Here is a 23,297-nt window from a genome sequence, read left to right on the forward strand (position 1 = left end):
ACATGTTACTGCATGGGGACAATCTCTCTGCAGGCTGAAATATACAATACATTTCAAGTCTTTGAAAAACTTATCCACTTTAACCCTGAAATTACACTTCTGGGAGTTTATCGTAAGAAAAATGTTACAAGTGCAAAAAGTGTATCTACAAGAATGTTCACTGAGGCTGTATTTATATAAGGCCAAAGATTTTTAAAAATCAAAAACAACCCAAATACCTACCAACAGTGAACAGCTTCAGTCAGTTTATAGTTCATCCACATTATGGAATACTATGAGACCATAAAAAAAGTCATCATGGTCTATATTTGTTGCTATAGAAGAATAAAGGAGTTTGCTAAACAGTTTGTATAGCATAGTTGGATTTTTAACAAATGAATATTGTGTATCAACATAAAGTTAAATCTTAAAGAAGAAATGTAAGAGTATTAACAGTGGCTATGACTAGGTAATGATATGACAAAGGATTTTTCAATTTATACTTTACATTTTTTTCTTTATAGCCTAAGATTTTTCAGCAAGCTATATTATGTTTATAATCACAAACATAATAAAACTATTTTCAGATAGTTAAGTAATAGTACAAAGTATTATGTATTAAGTGTCAAATGAATGCTATTATTCAAGAAATACAAGTGTCATCTTCAGTGCTGTCTGGATTCCAATCTTAAAAATGCTAAATGTTGAAGCACACTCCCAATTCAGAACTATTATTCCTATTAATTGAAAAGGGCTCAGAAGCCAAGAACTGGGCACAGTGCCTTCCCAGGGGATTTACAGCAACTCCTCAGGCAAACTGCAAGGAGAACCAGAAGGGAGATGGCCAATCCACGGAGAGACAATGGCTCACAAACGATGCAGCTCTCAAGGGGGAAAAAAATAGAATGCAAGCAGTTCCAATCCTGGGAGCCAAGGCCAGCGATGGGAAACAGGCCAGGGAGAGACCAAGAAAAAGCCCATTTCTCAAAAGTTTTATCGTTCATACTATTGCCAATTTGTCATTATATACTTTTCAGGCCCCCAGTTAATCTTCTTGCTCTTAACAATGGTCAGAATCTATTCTTATTCTTTTGCTAATGCAGAATTCAACAAATGGACACTGGTGAACTGTCAAAACCCTGTGAACCCCAGTGGCTTCTTATTTACATGGGCATCTTTGTTACCCTGGGCACGTTCTCCCAGTCCTCAAAGGAACTGTAATGTCACCGCAGCTGACAGCAGCCGGAGCTCCTGGTGGTGGAGCTCTGAATTTAGCCTTGGACAGCAGGAGGATCTGACTCTCCTAATAACATAGCTGTTGTTTTCCCATTTTCCTCATCTCCTCACCGTGCTGCTTTCTGTAATAAAGGGAAATCATTTTCTCCTAATATTTGCTGAGACTGAAAATGACACAAGGTGCACCAGAGCTCTCAAAGGGGTATCTCAGCCATGCCTAAATTAGCACAAAGCCAGAGAAACAGCTTCATTTGTGAAACCCTGTCAAGCGAGGATGCCACAAACGCTATCTCTGGAATGAGTTACCTGGAACTTGGATCCCCCCTCCCAGAGAAAAGGGATGGTCTGCTCTTGATCTTTGCTTTTCATCTCTTATCTGCCAACACACCCAGATACAGAAGCAGTGTCTGGAACTTAGGTGCTCAATAAATACTTGTAGAATTGAATCAAAACTCATTTCTGGGATTTCTTTCCCGTTTTGAAGTGAAGTGCACCTTGTACATCGGACAAAAGCAAAAGAAAAATTGAACTGATGATCCAGAAGAGACATTTGCTCTCTGACTGAGGACCAAGAACCAGTGCTAATTTCTGTCTTGTTCCCTGTTTCTTGGTGAGCAAAGTTGCAGGAGGTGCGGCTGCTTCTGTCTTCCCCACACTCCCTAGTGGCTACACTCCTCCTGGCCTCTAATGACACATACTTTCTCACTTGGTCCTCTATGAATCGAGTTATCCTCAACTCTGTCTTCAATTTTCAATTTCACCAAAACCCACGGAGCCGTGATGAACTGCCATGTGCATGCAAACATCAGGCTTGGCAAAGCTGACATGAACTGGATTGTGCCTGTGAGACCCACCTGAAATGCTCTGATGGCTTTTCTTATTTTTCATATCAGATGCTCAGAGTAAACTATTTAAGATTCATCTCCCTGTTTATGCCATAAACAGTTTCATTGCTGACACCTTTCCAGAGGATGGTTCTGAGTAGTGCCCTTTTAGCAGAAGGTCCTGCAGCCTAAGCAATTTTGGTCACAATACCAACTGCACTGATTAAATTAAAAAGACACCTGTGAGGTTTTTTTTTTCTCCTTTGTTTCTTACAAAATGCTTCAATAAATAGGTTAAATTATCTGTGTCTGAAAAAGAAGGTAATTCTCTCACTGGCTTCTTCCTCTATTACACTGCTTTAATAGAAACCAACCTTCATTCCACAGTGTCCTTCATCCAATTAACCTCATTGCATCAAAATTCTTCTTGTAATTAACCAATACCTATTACTTCCCCCAACGGCCACCCCAATTCACTTACTAGCCCTGTGTACTTCTATACTCTTCTTAGACCTCATCTAAATCAATACCAGAGAGTTTAAATGGGTGTTTTCCGAAGCACTGGGTTATTTATTAGTAGCACTTTCTGGCAACTTCCTGTAGCTCATTGGAGTGCAGGTCTGAACTCAGCCAATTACCATAGGTGAAACAGACCAATGGTCCTAAGGAAAATTTGATAAGCTCGGTTTCTCCTTTCTATTACCTTTTGGTTAGAATGTCACAGGGCTAAAATCAAGCAGCATCTCTTGGGGACTTAAGAGCTGTTGCTTTCTCTATGAGCACAGAGGAAAGGGCTGGAAAATGGCACTCTAATCAAATTCAGACTTCATGCAATTGATAATCGGTAGATTTTCACATTTGGGTCTGGACTGTTTGCTCAGCTTCCATGTTAGGCCAGTGGATAACAGTAGCCAATAAAGCGTAAAAGCATATGTCCTGTAACATCGCTGCTTCTTGTTATCTGGAGGACCCCGGAGAATCACGGAGAATAGTGAAATTAGTAGGAATGTGCCATTGTACAGAAAGAATAAGAGGAAAGAAGACAAGTTTATTTCTGCATATAAGTAACTTAAGTACAGCTTAATCCAGCGGCCCGGTGGACCATCGAAAACCCTTTCACTCCAAAAGCAGGAGCAGTGGAGTCGAGAATTACAGCTAATTGAAAGGCAGGAAAATAGAAAAGTTTTGTGTGGCTTAACCAGTATATCTGAGTAAACACTGCATCTCTGCCAAAACATTTTCATTTGTGGCCTCTCAGAATCTTTTCATTAACATCAATGTACCATGCAAAAAAATACACTTGAATTTTGCAGTCAGAGAAGACGACCTTGGGGAAAGGGAGGGACTGAATATAGGAAAAAGTTGAAATGTGTTATTATTACTAATTACAATAGAGTATTAATAGTACCAACTACCACCTTACATTAATGTGCTCAGTCTTTGCACACATGTTCCATTTAATCCTCACGGCACGCATTATGAGGCATGTTCTGCTGCTATCCCTCATTTTATAGATGAGGAGACTGAAGCTGAAATAGAATAAATAATTTGCTCAAGACACAGAACTGGTATGAGGCAGAGCGAGAAATTGACTCTAAAGCCACACAATGAATCACACTACCCCTTACTTTCTTAGTTACATCTTCATTGAAAGGTATTTTTCAGAAATGAATCTCTTTCAGTGAAAAATTCTTCTTTGGGTAGGAGCATTTATTGTGATCCTATCAGCAAAAAATATTAGCCTGGAAAAGTGTGGGATGAGCCTAATCCATGAAGTTTTTGCTTTCAAGTTACCATAGGAGAGGACATTGCCCTTGACCTTCATTGATCTTCTCCCTTTATCACTGTGACTATGCATGTTTATTCCACAATCCCTTCTTCTGACACCTCATCTTCTCTCTCTTCTACCTCTCAGAAAAATTACAATTGTAAACTCTATGTATCATTTTATGTTCAGCTCTTAAATGTAGAGGAGCGCTTTTGATAGTAATTGTATTTTCCTCTCCAGGAGCAACCTCATCGTAGAATTCTCTTAAACTTTTCTCTGATGATCTGCCCCCTTTATTATCTTATCTGCCACACTCTGTTCCTTGTTTTGTCCCTTATTTTTCTTTCCTGAAATCACAGCCCCAGGGACTACATACACAATGCAGTCATTAAGTTCCTCTTTATTCTATCTACTCTCCTGTGACCATCCCAGGTTGTTTGTTTCTTTGATTTTAAGTAATATTCATGGACTTAAATTCATCAGTGCTAAGGTGTCCAGAAACTGTACATATGTAGTTATCTTTTCTTTAAGTACATTTCTTATCTTCTGGAATTCTTCCTCAGTGGCTCTGTTCCATTTTACTCTATTGCTATAATTTTTGTTATATTTATGTTTCTTCTTATAATTGTTAACATTATTCAAATTTGAAAGAAGGAGGGGAAGTGTGGAGAAGGCTTATGAAGAAAGAGATAGGGTAAATATTGGAGGGTTGGAAAGCCAGTCTCTTGGGAAGCACCTTATAGCCCTTCTCCACAAATGACCCATCTGTCTGGCACCTCCCACACTCACAGAGCTAAGGGTAATCCAAGCTGTCAACAAGCTTATTTCATATCATATAAATAAATATAAATAAATGTCACAAATGGACCATGGGGCAGAGAAATAACTTTATATTCTCTATATTTGCTTTATTATCTAATGCCAAAAAATAGTGTCTATAAGGGAAGGAATTTGTCCAGGTTTAGGACCTCAGAAGCACAATTTACTTGTTTACAGGTCCAGGCTTCTCCTTAAGCATCTCCCAGATCACTCTTATAGATGACTGCCTTGGCCAGTTCTAAAAGAATAAATTCTGACAAAGGACCCATGCTTTCCTCCCAACTGAACCAGTCCTCTATGGCCCTTTTACAGATACTTTTGGGACAATTAGTGGTTTGTGCCTGTAGAATAGGTTCACCACACCCAGTCTGGAGATCTTCTCAGTATCATTTTAGATATATACTAATGGCCAAAAAACCCAGGTTAGTCATAAATTCTCCAAAAAATCTTTATTCTGCTGTGAGTTTTAGTCTCCAAAGTTGGATCCCCAATGAACCACACCTCCTACAATTTACACTTCTATGTAATTCCCCTCTCCTTGACCCTGAACTGGCCCCTGTTCCTTGCTTTGGCCAGTAAGATGTAGCAGAGGTGATGCTGCAGGACTCAGGGATGAGGTCATAAAAAGATATGCAGCTCTTGGAATTCTCACTCTGAGGAAAGCCAGCTGCTAGGTAAGAAATCTGACTACTCTGAAATCACCTTCTTTGAATACGTCCAACATAACCAGATAGAGAGGCTAATGGGAGACAGATCAGGCCCAGCCAATCCTAGCTGTTTCAGCACTCTGAGCAGAGGTACCAGACACATAGGTGAAGATGCCATCTTGGATGTCCTATGCCTTCAGTCCCAGTCTCCCTCTAACTGCAGCTGCAGGAGACACTGAGCCCAGTCACTCAAGGAACCTTGAGAGATAATAAACAATAAGTATGTTAAGCTACTGAGTTTGGGGATGGTCTGTTACACAGAAATAGTTAACAAAAACATCTGCCTTTCATCAGTCCCCATACCCAACCTGAACTCAGAAATGACTGTTTCGCCCAAGGTCTCCTTTAAGTCCCATAAGGTTTCATAGAATTTTAAATTATACACTGGGAGCTAATAAAGAGTTCTATGCAACTCCTCCATGGCAAGAGGCATAAAAGGTCTAAAGGGACAATTACCACATACAGTAAGTCAGCCTCGCTGATCTGTTCCTTTTTGCTTTAGTCAATGTCTAAACAAATAGCCTAAGAAATGCTATCTATCAAAGTATCAAAAAGTAAGTCAAAGATTTTGAGAAAAACAAAAATATAGAGTTCATAATACCCTAGGTTCTCAATTCAGGTTGTTTAACTCGTTTGCATCTACATTTCAAAATACATGATTGCTTGTTAAGGCATACATCATCATCAGGAATAGAATGAGGGCTGTTCACCTGAGGCATCTGATGACTGAAAGCCATTCCCCATGCTGTGACTTCTGCCCTTATAGAGGGTCAATATGTGACCCCTCCGGGGATCTCTTAAAAAGATGGTTGAATATATCTTCTAATCCCACTTTTGGTCAGGAATAAAATGAGATCTATAGAAATCAAAGTAATCAGGAATGGTCTGCTTAAAGATACTATTTCTAAACAGCATCTTTGTGTGTGCTCTACACAAAGCTCAATAGATCCTTGCTGAAATGCAATTACAGAAAAGAAAGTATTTTTCATGTACTAATTATCTCTGTTTAAAAAAATGTGTATGTTGTGAGCTGTCAGAAAGTGAGACTTTAATAAACCAATGTCTTTGTTTGCCTTTGCTTCCAAAAAACAGAATCACTGTAGTGCCTGGCACCCCCAATGTCTTCTCCTGCCTGGAGAGAGTTGATTCCATCCTGAAGCATCATACCAGGTTTAATCTATAAACTATCTCAAGCATTTTTGAAAGTAGGACAGTGTCCAAGTTTATAAACTCAAGTAGGCTCTAGCTACCAACCAATCAGCAAAACTGAACCATCTAAAAATTGTTGATGTTGTGTGCACCTGTACCAGTGTTAAAGGGTATTTCTGGGTCCCTGACTGTTCATGAGATATTTGCAGATGCCTACTGAAATCCGGACCCCATACATCCACAGCAAGGGCTCCCCCTCTCCATCCTGCTATAGCCCTGATGGTCTTTCTAACAAAAAACTTTAAAAACAAATTTTTTTAAATCTTCACCCGAGGATATGTTTATTGATTTTAGAGAAAGAGAAACAGACAGAGAGAGACCGAGAGAAACATCAATGTGAGAGAGAAACATTGGTCAGTTGTCTCCCATACATGCTCTGACCAGAACTGAACCTGCAGCCTAGATATGTGCCCTGACCAGGAACTGAACCACTACTTTCTGGAGTATGGAACCATGCTCCAGCCAACTGAGCCACAAGTGTGTAATCCCTACACACTTGTAACTAATAAATGTCTCTTTTAAAATTAGGTCTTTGAAGCTTTCACACTTTAGAAACAGTGTCTGTAAACAGACCCTCCTAAACACTTTACTCTCTGTGGATCTCTTTACCCCAACTTTTTAGTCGAGTGTGGAAAGAGGAAATAACAGTAATTGTGTAGCTAGGACAGCTTGTTGAGTGTATATGGTTATTTCATAATTTGTGTTCAAGGAAGAGATGAGGCTTGAGTGTCAGACAGACCTGGATTTAAGTCCTCGCTGTGCTTCCATGTACAAGACCCAGCCTCTCAGGATTTGACTGCTTCTCTGGAACAATAAAGCTAATGACACTCGCTGATCAAGCACAGACGGAATGGATATTCAATGAGGATTGACAGAAGGAAGAGCTATAGTAAGGATTACATTAACTTTGCAAATTAGTCACTAAGATCTGGAAAAAGAAAAGTTATGCAAATATCTGGGCTTGGGGATTTTCTTAAACTATTTAAAATGGTAACTGAATGTAGGTAAAAGAAAATAGCATGTCTTAAGTGTTCAGCAAAATGTTCTTTCTTGATCTTTCCTCCCAGAAAGACCATATACATGCATGTATAGATGTACAAGCACAAAGCACCCTGAGGACTGAGTAATGGGAGAGAAAGGAAAACAGCAGTCTTCTGGGACGTTGCTCTCTAGAAAGCCAAGAGCAATATGACCAACATTTTGTGGTTTCAAAGGTTAGAAAAGTCTACTTGCAGATGATATTGTCTCATTTATACATGGAGTGCATTCCAATGTAATTGACACATATATTACTACATATCTATTGATTTTGCTATTCTTATATAGCCAAGAAGAAATCAGAGCACACTTCAGGGTATAATATCTGTATCAGAAGTGCATATGTGCTGTTTATTTTTATGAATTAAGCACTTGTTTACAGTTATTTGCTCTTAATTTGAGGCCTGAACTGGAATTCTTCCTTTTAAAGATATCTAGTTAATTATAAGAGCACATAAACTACAGACTGAAACAATCCCAGAAGTATTGTGTATGCTTGTAATTTGTGTCTAAAACAGCTCATTTATTTATTTTTAATCTGCAGGGGAAAAAAGCAGAGCATCTACATCAGAAAAGGAGTAAACATTAGATTAAAATTTAGTATTTTTCTTTAGTATTTTTCTTAAGCATATTGTGAAAACTGGGTTTTTAAAAAAGATTTATTTAGCATAGATTAATGTTATTTGGGTAAATGTTAAATTATCATAGTGACAAACTAATAATATTGATTTTTTGATATTTTGATAATGATATTTCAATGATGAAAAAAGTCATCTAGCAATGAATCTTAACCTTTGATTCAACTGGTTTTCTGCTGGTTAATAATTTCTAGTAGGTCATAATGCATTATTTCTAATATAGCACTATTCTTAAAGCCATTCTACCTTTTCGGTAGAACTCCCTTTAATTAATAGCATATCAGCAAGACCCTGGTTCCCATTATACTCATTTTGTCAAAGGATAAAAACTAGGTTTCTTAGTCATAGGTTCCACTTAACTTAAGTCATATTCTCAATAGAAGGGTTTATTTTGTTTTGTTTTGTTTGCTTTTCAGCTTAGGAAAGTCTCAGTCATGAAATCATGAGAAAATTGTAATATCCAAAGAAACAGTAACATTGAACCAGTAATAGGTCAGAAAATAAAGCTAGTGATTAAAGTCTGATTTAAACTATATCCAACCATTAAGGAAGTTTATTGTTGTTTATTATGATTATCTTCTGTAAAATGTCTTTGGCAGATATGCTTAATACATCAGAAAACCTGTCTTTCAGGAAGCACCATTATGCTCATGCTCTACCATAGTATTCATACCACAAACAATCTGAGCTAAATTTAAAATGTGAGTGCCTTTTGCAAGTATCAGTCCTGTTCTCCCAACACCATTTATTGAAGAGGCTATCTTTACCCCATTGTATGCTCATGCACCCTTTGTCAAATATTAATTGACTGTAGATACTTGGGTTTATTTCTGGGTTCTCAATTCTGTTCCACTGATCTATCTTTCTATTCTTATGCCAGTACCAGACTGTTTTGATTACAGTGGCCTTGTTGTATATTTTGATATCGGGTATTGTGATTCATCCTACTTTGTTTTTCTTTCTCAAGATTGCTGAGGCTATCCAGAGTCACTATTTGTTCCAAATAAATTTTTGAAATACTTGTCCTAGATCTGTGAAATATGCCATTGATATTTTAATAGGGATTGCATTGAATCTATAAATTGCTTTGGGTAGTATGGACATTTTAATGATGTTGATTCTGCCAATCCATGAACATGATATATGCTTCCATTTATTTGTATCTTCCTTAATTTCTTTCTTCCGTGTTCTATAGTTTTCCATGTATATGTCTTTTATGACTTTGGTTAAATTTATTCCTAGGCACTTTATTTTTCTTGTTGCTATAGTAAATGGGATTTTTTCCTACTTTCTATTTCTGATATTTCATTGTTGGTGTACAAAAATGCCATCAATTTCTGAATATTGGCTTTGAATCCTGTTATTAAGCTAAACTTACTTATTAGGTTGAGTAGTTTTTTAGTGGAGACTATAGGATTTTCTATGTACACTATCAGGTCATCTGTGAATAATAACAGTTTTACTTCTTCCTTTCCATTTTGGATACCTTTTATTTCTTTTTATTGCCTGATCACTGTGGCTAGAACTTCCAGTATGGTGTTGAATAAGAGTGGTGAAAATGGACACCTGTGTCTTGTTCCTGATGTTAAGTAAAACACTTTTAGTTTTTGCTCATTGAATATAATGTTGGTTGTAGGTTTCAGGTATATGGATTTTATTATGTTTAGGTATGCTGCCTCTCTTCCCACTTTGCTGACCACCAATTTACACCATACACTAGAATAAACTCAAAATATATAAAATACTTAAATATAAGTTGTTACACCATAAAAGTCATTGAAGAAAACATAGGCAGGAAAATTTCAGATATCACATGTAGCAATATTTTTGATGATATGTTTCCTAGGGCAAGAAAAATAGAGGAAAAAATAAACAAATGGGACTATATCAAACTAAAAAGCTTCTTCATGGCTAAAGAAACCATCAACAAAATGAAAAGGGGACCGATCATATAAGAGAACATACTTGATAATGATACATCAGACAAGGATTTGATCTCCAAAATATATAAAGAACTTATACAATTCAACAATCCAATTTAAAAATAGGCAAAGGATCTGAATAGACACTTCTCCAAGGAGCACATACAGATGGCCCATAGACATATAAAAAGATGTTCAACATCACTAGCCATTAGAGAGGTGCAAATTAAAAACACATTGAGGTATCGCCTCACACCTGTTACAATGACCATCATTAACAAATCAACAAACAATAAGTGATGGCGAGGATGCAGAGAAAAGGGAACTGTAGTGCACTGTTGGTGGGAATGTAGACTGGTGCAGCCAATATGGAAAATAATATGGAATTTCCTCAAGAAACAAAAAATGGAATTGCCTTTGGTACAGTGACCCCCACTGCCAGGATTATACCCTAAGAATTCTGAAACACCAATTCAAAAGAACCTATGCACCCCAATGTTCATATCAGTGCTATTTATAATAGCCAAACACTGGAAACAGCCTAAGTGTCCATCAGTGGATGAATGGATCAAAAACTGTGGTACATTTACACAATGGAATACTATGCTGCAGAAAGAAAGAAGGAACTCTTCAACCAACCAGACTGAACGACCCAGCAAAAAGAAACACAACAACCAAAACCCAAGTAGAACCAGACAGCCCAAATAAAAGGTGTAAAGGGCATCCCAAAAGCATCCAGTTCATGAGATCAAGGAGATTGAACCACTGAATCCCACAGATCTCCTACTACAGAAGGTCACAACATGAAGACAGGAAGTCAAAGCAGATCAAGCTAAGAAGCAGAAAAAAAAAAAAACAAGAAGAGTCACAACAGTGGGGAGACAAAGAAACAACCCCCATCAAAAGGAAAGGAGGAATCCTCAGAAAGAGTGCTAAATGAAATAGATGCAAGCAAACTATCAGACATGGAATTCAAAATAATGATTATAGGGAAGTTCAATGAGATAAGCAAGCTCTAATAAAACTACAAAGAACTTCATGGGAACTACAAAGAACTCCAGGGAAGCTACAAGTAACTTACTGAGAACTATACCAGCATGAAAAAGGACATAGAAACTATCAATAAGAGCCATGAGGAAATGAAGACTACAATTTTTGAATTGAAGTACACAATAGAAGGAATCAAAAGCAGGCTAGATGAGGCAGAAGAGCAGATCAGTAAGCTGGAGGGTAACGTGGAAAAAAATTCCCAGACAGTACAACAAAATTTAAAAATACTGAAAGAAAAATGAAAAGGTTTTAAGAAAGGTGCACAGCAACATGAAATGTAATAATATTCATATCATAGGGATACCAAAAGGAGAAGAAGAGGAGCAAGTCTTAGAAAACCTGTTAGAAAAAGTAATGACAGAAAACTTGCTTAACTGGATGAGAGAAAAAGTCACACAAGTCCAGGAAGCACAGAGGGTCCCAATGAAGATGAACCCAAATGGCCCATTCCAAGACACATCACAATTAAAATGGAAAATTTCAAAGACAAAGAGAGAATTCTAAAAGCAGAAAGAGAGAAACAGCTAATAACATACAAAGGAGCTCCGATAAGGCTATCAGCAGATTTCTCAACAGAAACACTGCAAGTCAGAAGGGAATGGCAAAAAATATTCCAAGCAATGAAAAACAAAGGCCTACAACCAAGACTACTCTACCCAGCAAGGCCCTCATTCAACATGGAAGGTGAAATAAGGAGTTTCCCAGACAAAAAGAAGACTAAAAGGATACATCTCCACCAAACCAGCATTGCAAGACATGCTAAAGGGACTGCTTTAAGAAGATGAAGAAACAGAGAGAGACAGAGAAGAACACAGGTACAAAGGGGAAAATGACAATGAATAAGTACCTATCAATAATAACTTTACATGTAAATGGATTAAATGTACCAATAAAAAGACAGGGTAGCTGAATGGATAAGAAAACATGACCCCCATATTTGCTGTCTACAAGAGACCCCCCTCAGAACAAAAGATCTACACAGACTGAAGATGAAGAGATGGAAAAAAAATATTTCAAGCAAATGGACATGAAAAAAAAAGCTGAGGTAGCAATACTTATATCAGACAAAACAGAATTCACAACAAAGGCCATAATAGGTGACAAAGAAGGGCATTTCATGATACTTAAGGGAACAATCCATCAAGAAGATATAACCCTTGTAAACATATATGTACTCAACATAGAAGCACCCAATATATAAGGAAAATATTGGAGGACTTCAAGAAGGATATCAACAGCAACACATTCATATTAGGAGACTTTAACATCCCACTGTCAACAATGGACAGATCTTCCAAGCAAAGAAACACCAAGGAGATTGAAGCATTGAACAATAGTCTACATCAAATGGACTTAATTGATATATATAGAACTTTCACCCTAAAGGAGCAAAATATACATTTTTTTCAGATACACATTCAAAGTCTCCTCAGTCCCCTCAGGTTATTTGGCTTATTCTCTCACCAGCTTTGTTTAATGTCACCTGAGACCTCTTGATGTACATATGTGTTATTTTTTCAGTTCCCATCCTCCTTGACAGCACTGCTGAGCATGCTTTCCCTACTGAGGCTATGCCTGAGCTTCTGGGACAATAGTCTGTCCTAGTTTTCTGGTCTGTCTTCTGCTAATGCCTGTCCTCTTTCTGCTCCACACAGGGTGCTATTCATCCAGTCTCATTCCTCTACCTTCAGATCTTCTTCCTACCTTCTTCTCAGAAAACCCATCAAGTCACAGGAATAGCAGGATTTGGGGCATCTAAGCTTTCAACCTAGATTCCATTTTTTATCACCACATTCTTTGGGACAGCTTTTCCCTTCAAATATCTCAAACATCACTTGTATGCTGAGAAACCCCATATTCAAACCTCTTACATCTGGTCTGTCATGAAATCCTGTATGTTACAGCTCTTCAATCTTTTTGATTATCCCTTTTTCCCCATTTCTACTGACACTGCCTTAAATCAGACCCTCTTCATTTCTCCTTCAAAATGAAACCAGTATTGTAACTAGTCCCCTTGACTTCAGCCTTAGTCCTTCCAATCAATTTATTGCACCACCGCCAGAACAGTCTTTTCTTTTCTTTTAAATAAGAATTGCATGTATTTATGGTGTACAACATGATGATTTGACATACAAGGTGAGCAAAAGTATGTTTACAATTGTGAATACACGAAACACGTTTATTCTTATACAATATTATTTATTATTGTATTATTTATTTATATTATAAAAATAAATTTATTTATTAAAATTGTGTGTTTATTCTTATATGTTTAAACTTCAGTCACCTTCAAAGTACTCTCCATTTGATGCAATACTCCTATCGAGACTTTTTTCCCACTGCTCAAAACAGTTTTTGAACTCATCGATTTTGATGCTTTTTTGTTTCACATTGGCAAAACATTTTCCTTTGAAGATATTTTTCGCCAGGGAAACAAAAAAAAGTTGCTTGGAGTGAGATATGATGGATAGAGAGGGTGCAGCATGGGGGTCATGTCGTTTTTGGTCAAAAACTGCTGAACACTCTGCACTGTGTGGGAAGGTGTGATCAAAATCATCCATCACGAAATTGGCAAATATGTTGAAAATGTCTTCAAAAAATTTTTACTAAAACCAAATACAGACTCTCATAACAATGCCAGCAGGTATACTGATACAGATGGGATCCTAGAACACTCACCCCCTTGGAGAAGCCTGTACTGCAAGGGGCCCACCCTTCAGGAGATAATTCCATTTGGGCGGGTTGTTTTTTGGTCTCTACTGGTATTTGTCTTATTATTGTTGTTGTTATTTCATATCCTTACTTATGATTTATCTTTTAGGTAGTCATAGCTGGTAATTTAAGTTACTTTGGCCAACCCCTGTGTGCCTCTGTGTGTGTGTGTGTGTGTGTGCGCGCGCATGTTGGTGTATTTATCACAGTCAAGCTAATTAGCATATCTTCTCAAATATTAGCAATTTTCTAGCATTCGGTACAGTATTATTAACTGTAGTCATCATTTTTTTACATAAATCTTTAGAGTTATCAAACCTATATAACTACAACTTTGTACCCAATATCTCACATTTCTCCACTTCACCCCTGGCAACCATTATTCTACTCTCCGATTCTATGTATTTGACTTTTTTTAGATTCCATGTGTAAATGAAATCATGCAGTTGTTTCTTTCTGTGTCTGGCTTATTGCTTTCAAACTTAATAGTCAGAGGAAACCCATTACCCACAGAATGGAGTTCAGTGCTTTTGAACATCTCCAGTCACCAAGTGCCCTACAATGCACTCCATAGCTTAACTTCTGGCTCCCGCTTCAGCTTTATTTTTTCTCTCTCCCTCACAAATATACATTTCTCCAACCATATCCCAAATAGTTCATGCTCTCTCTTGCCTCTGTACTTTTTCACATTCTCTTTCCTTGATCTCTAATACACTTTACCTGCTTTTTTTCCTGATTAACTTCAACTTGTTCAAAGACACAGCTTGGATGACACCTCCTCCAGGAAGCTTTCCCAGTACCCTGCACTCTCAGCTGGGTGTCACTGCACTGTGCTGCCATTCTACCATCAGTGTTACTATCCCAGCCCTTATCAGACTGTGTTACATCATCTGTTCACCAGCTCCTCAAGGATGCAGACCACACTTCTGTGTCTTTATATCCCAGTGCCAAGTTCAGTATATATGAAAAGCTCTTTATAACAATAATTTGGAAAGTGAATTAAACTATAATTTTATCAGGTGACTCCCAAATCTATATCCTGAGCTCTGAACTCTCCTTCAGTTTCATATTTTCTAACAACAGCTGTACATATCTACTTTGGTATCCCACTGTCTCCTCAAAATTCAAACACCTAAAAATAAATTTGTCATCTGCACTCTGAAACTAGCTCCTCTTCTGTCATCCCTATTTCTATTCCTGGTACTAGCATTCTATCAATCAAGCCTCCTCAAAGCCTTCAAGTCATCATGAGCTGCCTCCTTTCTTCACCTTGTATATAAAGTCTCTTTCCCAATCTAGTCAACTCTTCTTTTTTGAAACTTCCTTCTTCCTTGCACACCCTCAGTGCCATAAACCAGGCCTTTCACATCTAATCCTGAAAGTTTTTGCTGAATTTCATAGGCTCTTCCCTGTTTTGTATATATAACATACAGCTGCCAGATTCTTGCTAAAGCATGACTCTCATTTCAAAAGCAATCAGTTCTTTATAAGGCATTAAGCAAAAATTCCTGAATCTGGGCTTTGTTCTATCTATAGTGCCTGCAGTAAAGAAAAGCTCCTAGGGACAGAAACACAGGTTTCTCTGTCTGCCCACTGTGTAACACTCTTTGGCATATTAAGACCCTTAAGATATATTAGTTAAATAGATACACCTAGACCAAGCCTCCATTGCTTTGGACCAAATGTCCTTGTAAGAAGCGTTAGTCTACCTTTCTGAAAGGACTGCATTCTTTCTCACTACAAGAAACGTCAGACTTCCGGCCAAGATGGAGGCTTAGACTGACACACTCTGTCTCCCTCTACAACTAAGTAGGAATACAACTGCCTCAAAACCAAAGATAATCAGAAATTCCAGAAAATAAAACTACATGGAAGCCCAACATATAAAGTTATAAACCAGCAGTGTTCAGTGCTCATCTAGATGGGTAGGACAGGTGAAATAGGAATCGGGATGGAAAGGTTGGGCTGTGCTGTCAGCAGTAGCAGCGGGGATAGCGGTGGGACTGCAAGAAACGCCCAGGGAGCAATCCCAGCTGCAGTCGAGACCCAGCAGCTCACGATTCCAACAATTCTAATGCTGGGGAAGGCAGACCCCCCCCCCCCCGCATTGCCTTGGACAGTGAGGCCATGGGGAAGCAGCCTCCCAGTCTCTCAGTGGAGAGTAACAGCTGGAATCGATCTTGGATCCCCGCCCCCATACAAAGCGCCACAGAGCAGTGAAAAAGGTCATCAGTCACAGGGTAGTGATGAGTGCACAGGGCGCCATCCCCTACAGCCCACCCAGGAAACAAAGGTAAACAGAAAACTGACAGGTTGGAACAGACCATGATTTAAATCCCGGTGACGCAGCTCACCAGGCAGCAGATGAGGGACCTAACCGATGAGCAAATAGGAAATCATTCTGAGGCTCAGTTCAGAGCTATAGTCATAAGGTGGCTTACAGAATTAACAAAAGATATTGAACAAGATGGGGAAGGAATGAAAGCTAGTCACACTGAAACAAACAAAAACACATATGAGACAAGTGGTGAGGAAAACCAGAGGTCAAATCAACAAATCGGAACATAGGGAAGGAACAAACAGTCAACCTGTGCAGAAAGAGGAAACAAAAAGGGAGGAACACGAGGAGAGGCTCAGAAACCTCTGGGACAGCTATAAGCAAATGAACATTCGAATAATAGGATTGCCAGAGGGCGAAGAAGAAAAACTAGAAATTGAAAAATTATGTGAAAAAATAATGAAGCAGAACTTCCCTAACTTGGGGGAGGAAATAGACTTACAGGTCCAGGAAGCACAGAGAGTTCCAGATAAACTGGACCCAGGGAGAACCACTCCAAGACACATTATAATCAAATTGTCAAAAATGGAAGATAAAGAGAGCATCTTAAAAGCAACAAGAGAGAGGAAGAGAATTATGTACAAAAGGGTCCCAATTAGACTATCGGCTGACTTATCAAAGGAGACCCTGCAGGCAAGAAGGGACTGGCAAGAAATATTCAAAGTAATGAAAATCAAAAACCTACAGTCACAAATGCTCTATCCAGCGAAACTGTCATTTAGAATAGAAGGGCAGAAAAAGTGCTTCCAGCACAAAGTAACACTGAAGAAGTTCATTAGATCCAAACCACTATTATATGAGATGTTAAAGGGACTGGTTTAGAAAAAGGAGGATCAAAACTATGAACATTAAAATGAAAACTGCATCACAACAACCAACAACAGAAACTAGGGAATCGAAACAAAGGCAAACTAAGTAGGCAACAAGAGTGGAAAAAGAATTATAGGTATGGGGAATATATTTGGGGGAGGTCAGCAGAGATTGGGGAGGGGAAAAGCGAGGGAGATGGTACAAGAATTAAGAAACATCGTAGGAGGGAATGGAATAGACAGAGGTTGAGAAGAACTATATGCACAACCAATGAACATGGACTAAAAGGGGGGGACAACTGGAGGGAGGGGGGTCACTGGGTGGAGGGGAGCAGAGGGAAAAAAATTGTGACAACTGTAACAGTATAATCAATAAAATATATTTTTATTAATTAACTTTGCAAAAAAAATAAAAAAACAAAACTTCAATCTCAATCCATACCCCACACCATATACAAAAGTTTACTCAAAATGAATCCTAGGCCTGAATGTAAAAATTAAAAATACAAAATTTTGAGAAGAAAACCTCTGTGACCTTGGTCTAAGCAAAGAGTTCTTAGATATAACTATAATGTGATCCATAAAAGAACAAATTAATAAGTGAACTTCATGAAAGTTAAAAACTTCTGCTCTACAGAAGATTCTAAGAACCACAGACTGAGATAAAATGTTTTCAAATCATATATCTAATGAGGACTTATATCCAGACTATATAAATCCCTTTCAGAACTCAATGAGCAGTTCAATTTTTAAAATGAACAAATTATTTGAAAATGCACTTCACCAAGAAGGCATATGCACATAAAAATATGCGAAGCATCACTATTCACTGGGAAATGGAAAATTAAATCACAATAACAGATTACTTTTCTTTTAATTCTTGAAAATGAAAACTAATCTGTAGTGACAAAAAGTGGATTGGTGCTTGCCTTGAAAGGTGGTACAGGAAGGTTGGGGAGGAAAGATTACAAAGGGGTAAGAGAAAACTTTCAGGAGTAATGAGTATATTCATTATGTTGATTGTGATGATGGTTTCGCAGATGTATACACAGGTCAAAACTCAACAGGAGGTATATTTTAAGTATGAGCAGTTTATGATTTGTCAGTTATACCTTAATGAAGCTGTCTTTAAAATAATTTTTTACAAAATATTATATTATTTACTAGTCAATATGGCTCCCAGTAACCTGTTTTAGAATGGTGGAAGACTTGAGTTGGTTTAGAGTCTCACCACCCATTTTACAAAGGAAGTTGTATAGAATAGACAGTAGAAAACTAATCTTGGACTCTTCAATCAAACTCACTTCAGTTCAAAATGAGGCTCTGCCCTCTTCACCTCTCCAAATCTGTTTCCTCAACTCTAAACTAAGGTTAACAGAAGTTGTCTCTTAGAGTCCTTGTGAGAATTAAATGGGATAATACATGTAAAGCCTTTGGACAGCACGTAGCATTTGCTCCATAACCAGTGGCTATTATTAAGAAACTGAAGTCCAAAAAGATGAAGTGACTAGCTCAAGGTCATGCAGTTATGTCATAGCAAGGAGAACCGTAAAGCCTTTTCATCTGCCTCCTAATTTTATGGTTCTTCCTCCATGAGCTGTGATCCTTAAACTATATTTTGTAACTTCAAACACATTTCTTAACAACAGAAGTGAAATCAAGAGGACCACAAGTAGAATAGAGCACCAAGTAAATCCAGCTGCAATAATAAAGAGTAACAGAGTTGTCACCCAAAATTCTGCACAGCCACTAAAACTGTGCAACTGACACAGACACCATGTTGGGACCATTTATATGTGATAGCCTTCAGCTGGGTTTCATGAAGATGGAGATGAAAAAGTGGGGCAGAAACACTCGGGAACTTCTATATCACTATCATGAATTCTTGATCTAAGATGCAAAAACTGAAAAGGGTTCATGCATAATCTTTCAGGGCCCTAGGAACCCCTTGAAATGGTATAAAGAAAGTGTGCACACACACACACGTCACCTTTATAGCTTTTATAAAATTATTAGAGAGGTAAGTGATCCTCTTAAAATATTAAGAACAGATGATATAGGTAGTAAGTCAATTTTAGAGACAGAAATAAGTTACAAAAATCATAACCATTAAGAAGTCATATTAAAATATAACTTGAAATGGTAAATTTGGTCTGTTACTTAGGATTAAATGTGAAATAAAATCGATAAGCAACACTGATGCCACCTCCAGGGTTACAAGCAGAGAAAAGACTCCATCAAAGGCAGGGCCTCAAACAACTGATCTGACAGTTTGGGTTGGCTTAAACAGTAGGTAGCTGGTTAATTGAGTCAAAACGAAATTGGTTAATTTTTTTCCAACCCTAACCCCAATTAAATCTTAATAAAATTCTTGTTTGTGACTTAACCTAGATTCTTCCAAAGAGCTTTCAGTGATGCTGGAAAACAATAGCCATTCTCAATCTCAAGTATTTGTAAGCTGCTTTTTAAAATCTCTGAGATTTTTCTAAGTACTTATCTAGCAATGGATCAGGTAGATTCTTTATAGGGTGAGAAAAGGAAAATATCCACTAGAAAAGGGTCATGATTAAAGCTTACTTTCCTCAGAATGGATAGTCAAATCAAAGTTTAAAAGGCTTCTACAGAGGGGATTGGTGGAAGATTAATAATTAATGTATGGCAGCAATACAAAAATTTTGAAATGTAAATCCGATGGAAAAAAGTGGTATATTATTATAAGCAAGAACAACAAGGGGAAATGGGACGAGGAGGGTCTTTTGCTCAGAGACAGACTAGAAACATTGGTTGGGTTTGCGGGGCTCCCCTCCCCCTTTTCCTAAATGCTTACTTTTGTTTGGACATATACAACCACTGAAAAGTTATGAGAAATTGAGGAGAGGGAAGACTGTTTAACCAAAACAAATCAGGTTCATTTGCAGCATTCCCAAGATCTTTGTCTTAAAAAAAGAAAATGAAAAAGGAAAGTTTAGCACATCATTTTGATATGTGCTTTGCCAAGCAATTTCCAGCACTTCCCATTTTCTTCCCATCCTTTTTGCTCTCCTTCTTACTATTAGATTCTTCTTAAAAATCCATTCCAATTTTCCTCTAATATTTGTGTATAATTTTTCCTCTTTTTACTAAGCTCCTTTTGAAATGCCTCCCTTTGTGTATCTCCAGGCAGGGGGCAGGGTCTTTGCTCTCCTCTTTGGCCCAGTTTACAGGAGCTTGGGGCTTCACCCGGAGCTCTCAGGAGAATTGTGCAAATTGCACCGGGGCTTCCGTTGGAAGAGCCACTCATCCAGGCGACCCCATGCTGTGCCCAAGTGCATCAAGGCCATGTCAATCCCTTGATGCTGCCTCATGCTGTGATCTTCCTTTGCAGTGTGTCATATGTCACGAAGGGTTTTCCCACAATGCATTCTTTAGTTCAGTGTTGGGGGGGGGGGGGATGAGACAAATAATGTGCTCCTGTGGCAGCCAAACATGCTACCTGCAAGGTTGGGGAGCAGAGCACATTTTCTTCTTCCAGAGTGAATTCTCCCAGCTGAAGCTGTCTTTTCCTTCCCATTACTCTCACTCTCCCACCCCTCCCCTACTCTGACTTCAGCTTCTCTGAAAAGTGCTTTCTGAAGGTTCAAGTTTTCATCTGACAAGAAAATTAGGAATTGCAGACAATCTTCATGAGTTCATTGATTCATCTGTTTTCACCGAATGTATTTACACAACAAATAATGATATAAGCGATTTTATATTTTCTATACAGAGCTTAGTCATGAAACTGTGAGAAAATTTGCAGAGGGCAGAGGATCCATATTAATGGACTATTGAGAAATCATCTCTAGCCTCATGAAAATGTCCATTTTTAATTGCCAGTTCATCATCACTTTACCTTTTTTTAAAAAGTGATCATAAAGAACACCTCTTTTGTTATTTAAAATAATTAAATGTGATTTTAAGTCAAAATGGCAGTGTAAGTAAACAAGGTACTCACCTTCTCCCACAACCACATCAAAATTACAAATACACTGTAGAACAACCCTCATTAAGGACCACCTCAAATCTGGCTGAATGCAAGTTCTACAACTAGGGAATTTAAAAAGAAGCCACATCAAGACTGGTAGGAAGAGCAGAGACATGGAATGGGCTGGTCTCACACCATATGAAGTGGATAAAAATTGGAAAGGATATCTGGGCTGCAGAAGTCCCCTTGAGGAGGGAAGGGTCCCAGCTCCCATATCAGGCCTCCCAGCTCAGGGTTCCAATTCGAGGAAGAGAAGTTCCCACAACTTCTGGCTTTAAAAACCAATGGGGATTGAGGCTGAGGGAGATGGAGGGCCTCTAGTCCCAGGCAATTCCTCTTAAAGGGACCATGTACAGGCACTCAGACTCACTCCCTCCTTCTGAGCTCCAGTGCTGAGGTAGCAACTTGAAAGGCACCAGATACATACTGGGAGGAAATGAATTATCCAACATCAGGGTGAGAGCTGGGGTGAGCAGCGTTCTCCAGACAGAAGTGCTAGCAGAGGCCATTATTCCTTTGGTGAACTCTCCCCCTACAGAGCCGGCAGGCAGGCACCATATCTGAAATTCCATCAACCTGGCTTACACTGTTTGCCCCACTCTGATACTTCCCTGAGGCTCAACCATATTCCACCTAACTTCCAGGCCCACTCAAGCTATTTCCAGTGGTTTTTCCATACAAATATCCTATCTTGGCTCATGCTTCAGATTTTCCTAAAATTTCTCAAACAAGCAGCGCCTGGCTTCAGCAAGCCCCATACCTTTCATTAAGTGGCCCCAGGCCTGGCACTAGCAGCAGCTAGCCTTGGTTCACAGCTTGGCCTCTCCTGGGCATCTGCAAGCTCAGCACAAATAACGGCCATCTGCAAATTGCTCTGTAGCTCATGCCAGATGTCCCCAAGCAGAACACAGATGGCAGCTGACCTTGGCCTGCACCTCCCGGGGTGCCCCAGAGCCAGCACACCCAGTAAACAGCTTCAGACCATATTGAATCAGCACCATCCAACCACCTTCTTGAGCAACACATTCAAGGGGTGGACTCAGCAGGCACCAGAACCCCACTGAAGTAAGTCCTGCTCTGTGGGGTGGGCCCCTGTATAGCTAATCTTCCACAGTGGTCAAATGTAGTGGTTGGTGGTCAGAGCCAGTCCTTGCAACTGAATGACCTGGAGGTAAATCCCTCTCATTGATGTGCCAACAGAAATCAAGGCTCAACTACAACAGGAGAGTGTACACAGCCCACTGGAGTGCAGTTTGGGTGATCAAGGAAGGCTGCACCACTGGACTCTACAGAACATCTAGCACATTAGGCCACTCTGTAAATCCTAAGAGACATAGCAGCTCTACCTAATATATAGAAACAAACACAGGGAGGCTGTCAAAATGAAAGGACAAAGAAACACATCTCAACTGAAAGAACTGAAAAAAATGCTAGAAAAAGAACTAAACAAAATGAAGACAAGCACTCTACTAGATGCAGAGTTCAAACAACTGGTCATAAGTATGGTCAATGAACTTAGGGGAAGGGCATAGGAACTTAGTTAGAATTTCAACAAAGAAACAGGGGGGAAAAAACAGAACTAGAAACCATAAAAAAGGAACCAGTCAGAAAGGAAGAATGCATTAACTGAGATGAAGAATTTATTACAGGGAATCAACAGTAGAGCAGATGAAACAGAGTATCAGATCAGAGATTTGGAAGATAAGGGAACATAAAACACCCAAGCATAACAGTAAAAAGAATCCATAAAATGAGGATATTAAAAGGAGCCTCTGAGACACCTTCAAGTATATCCAACATTCGCATCATGGTGAGCACCAGAAGGAGAGGAAAGAGAGCAAAGAATTGAGAGCCTATATAAAAAAAAAAAAAAAAATGATGGAAAACTTCCCTAACCTGGTGAAGGCAATAGGTACACAAGTACAGGAAGTACAGAGAGTTCCAAATAAGATGAACCCAAAGAGGCCCACACCAAGACACATCATAATTAAAATGACAAAGGTTAAAGACAAAGAGAGACTCCTAAAAGCAACAAGAGAAAAGCTATTAGTTACCTACAAGGGAGCTGCCATAAGACTGTCAGCTTATTTCTCAACAGAAACTCTGTAGACCAGAAGGGTTTGGTAAGAAATATTCAAAGTGATTGAAAGTAAGGACCTACAACCAAGATTACTCCACCCAGCAAAGCTATCATTTAGAATCAAAAGACATATAAAGAGCTTCCCAGATAAGAAAAACTAAAGGA

This window comes from Furipterus horrens, unplaced genomic scaffold (genome assembly GCF_987537825.1).
Source record: "Furipterus horrens unplaced genomic scaffold, mFurHor1.1.pri manual_scaffold_6, whole genome shotgun sequence".
NCBI classification, from domain to species: Eukaryota; Metazoa; Chordata; class Mammalia; order Chiroptera; family Furipteridae; genus Furipterus; species Furipterus horrens.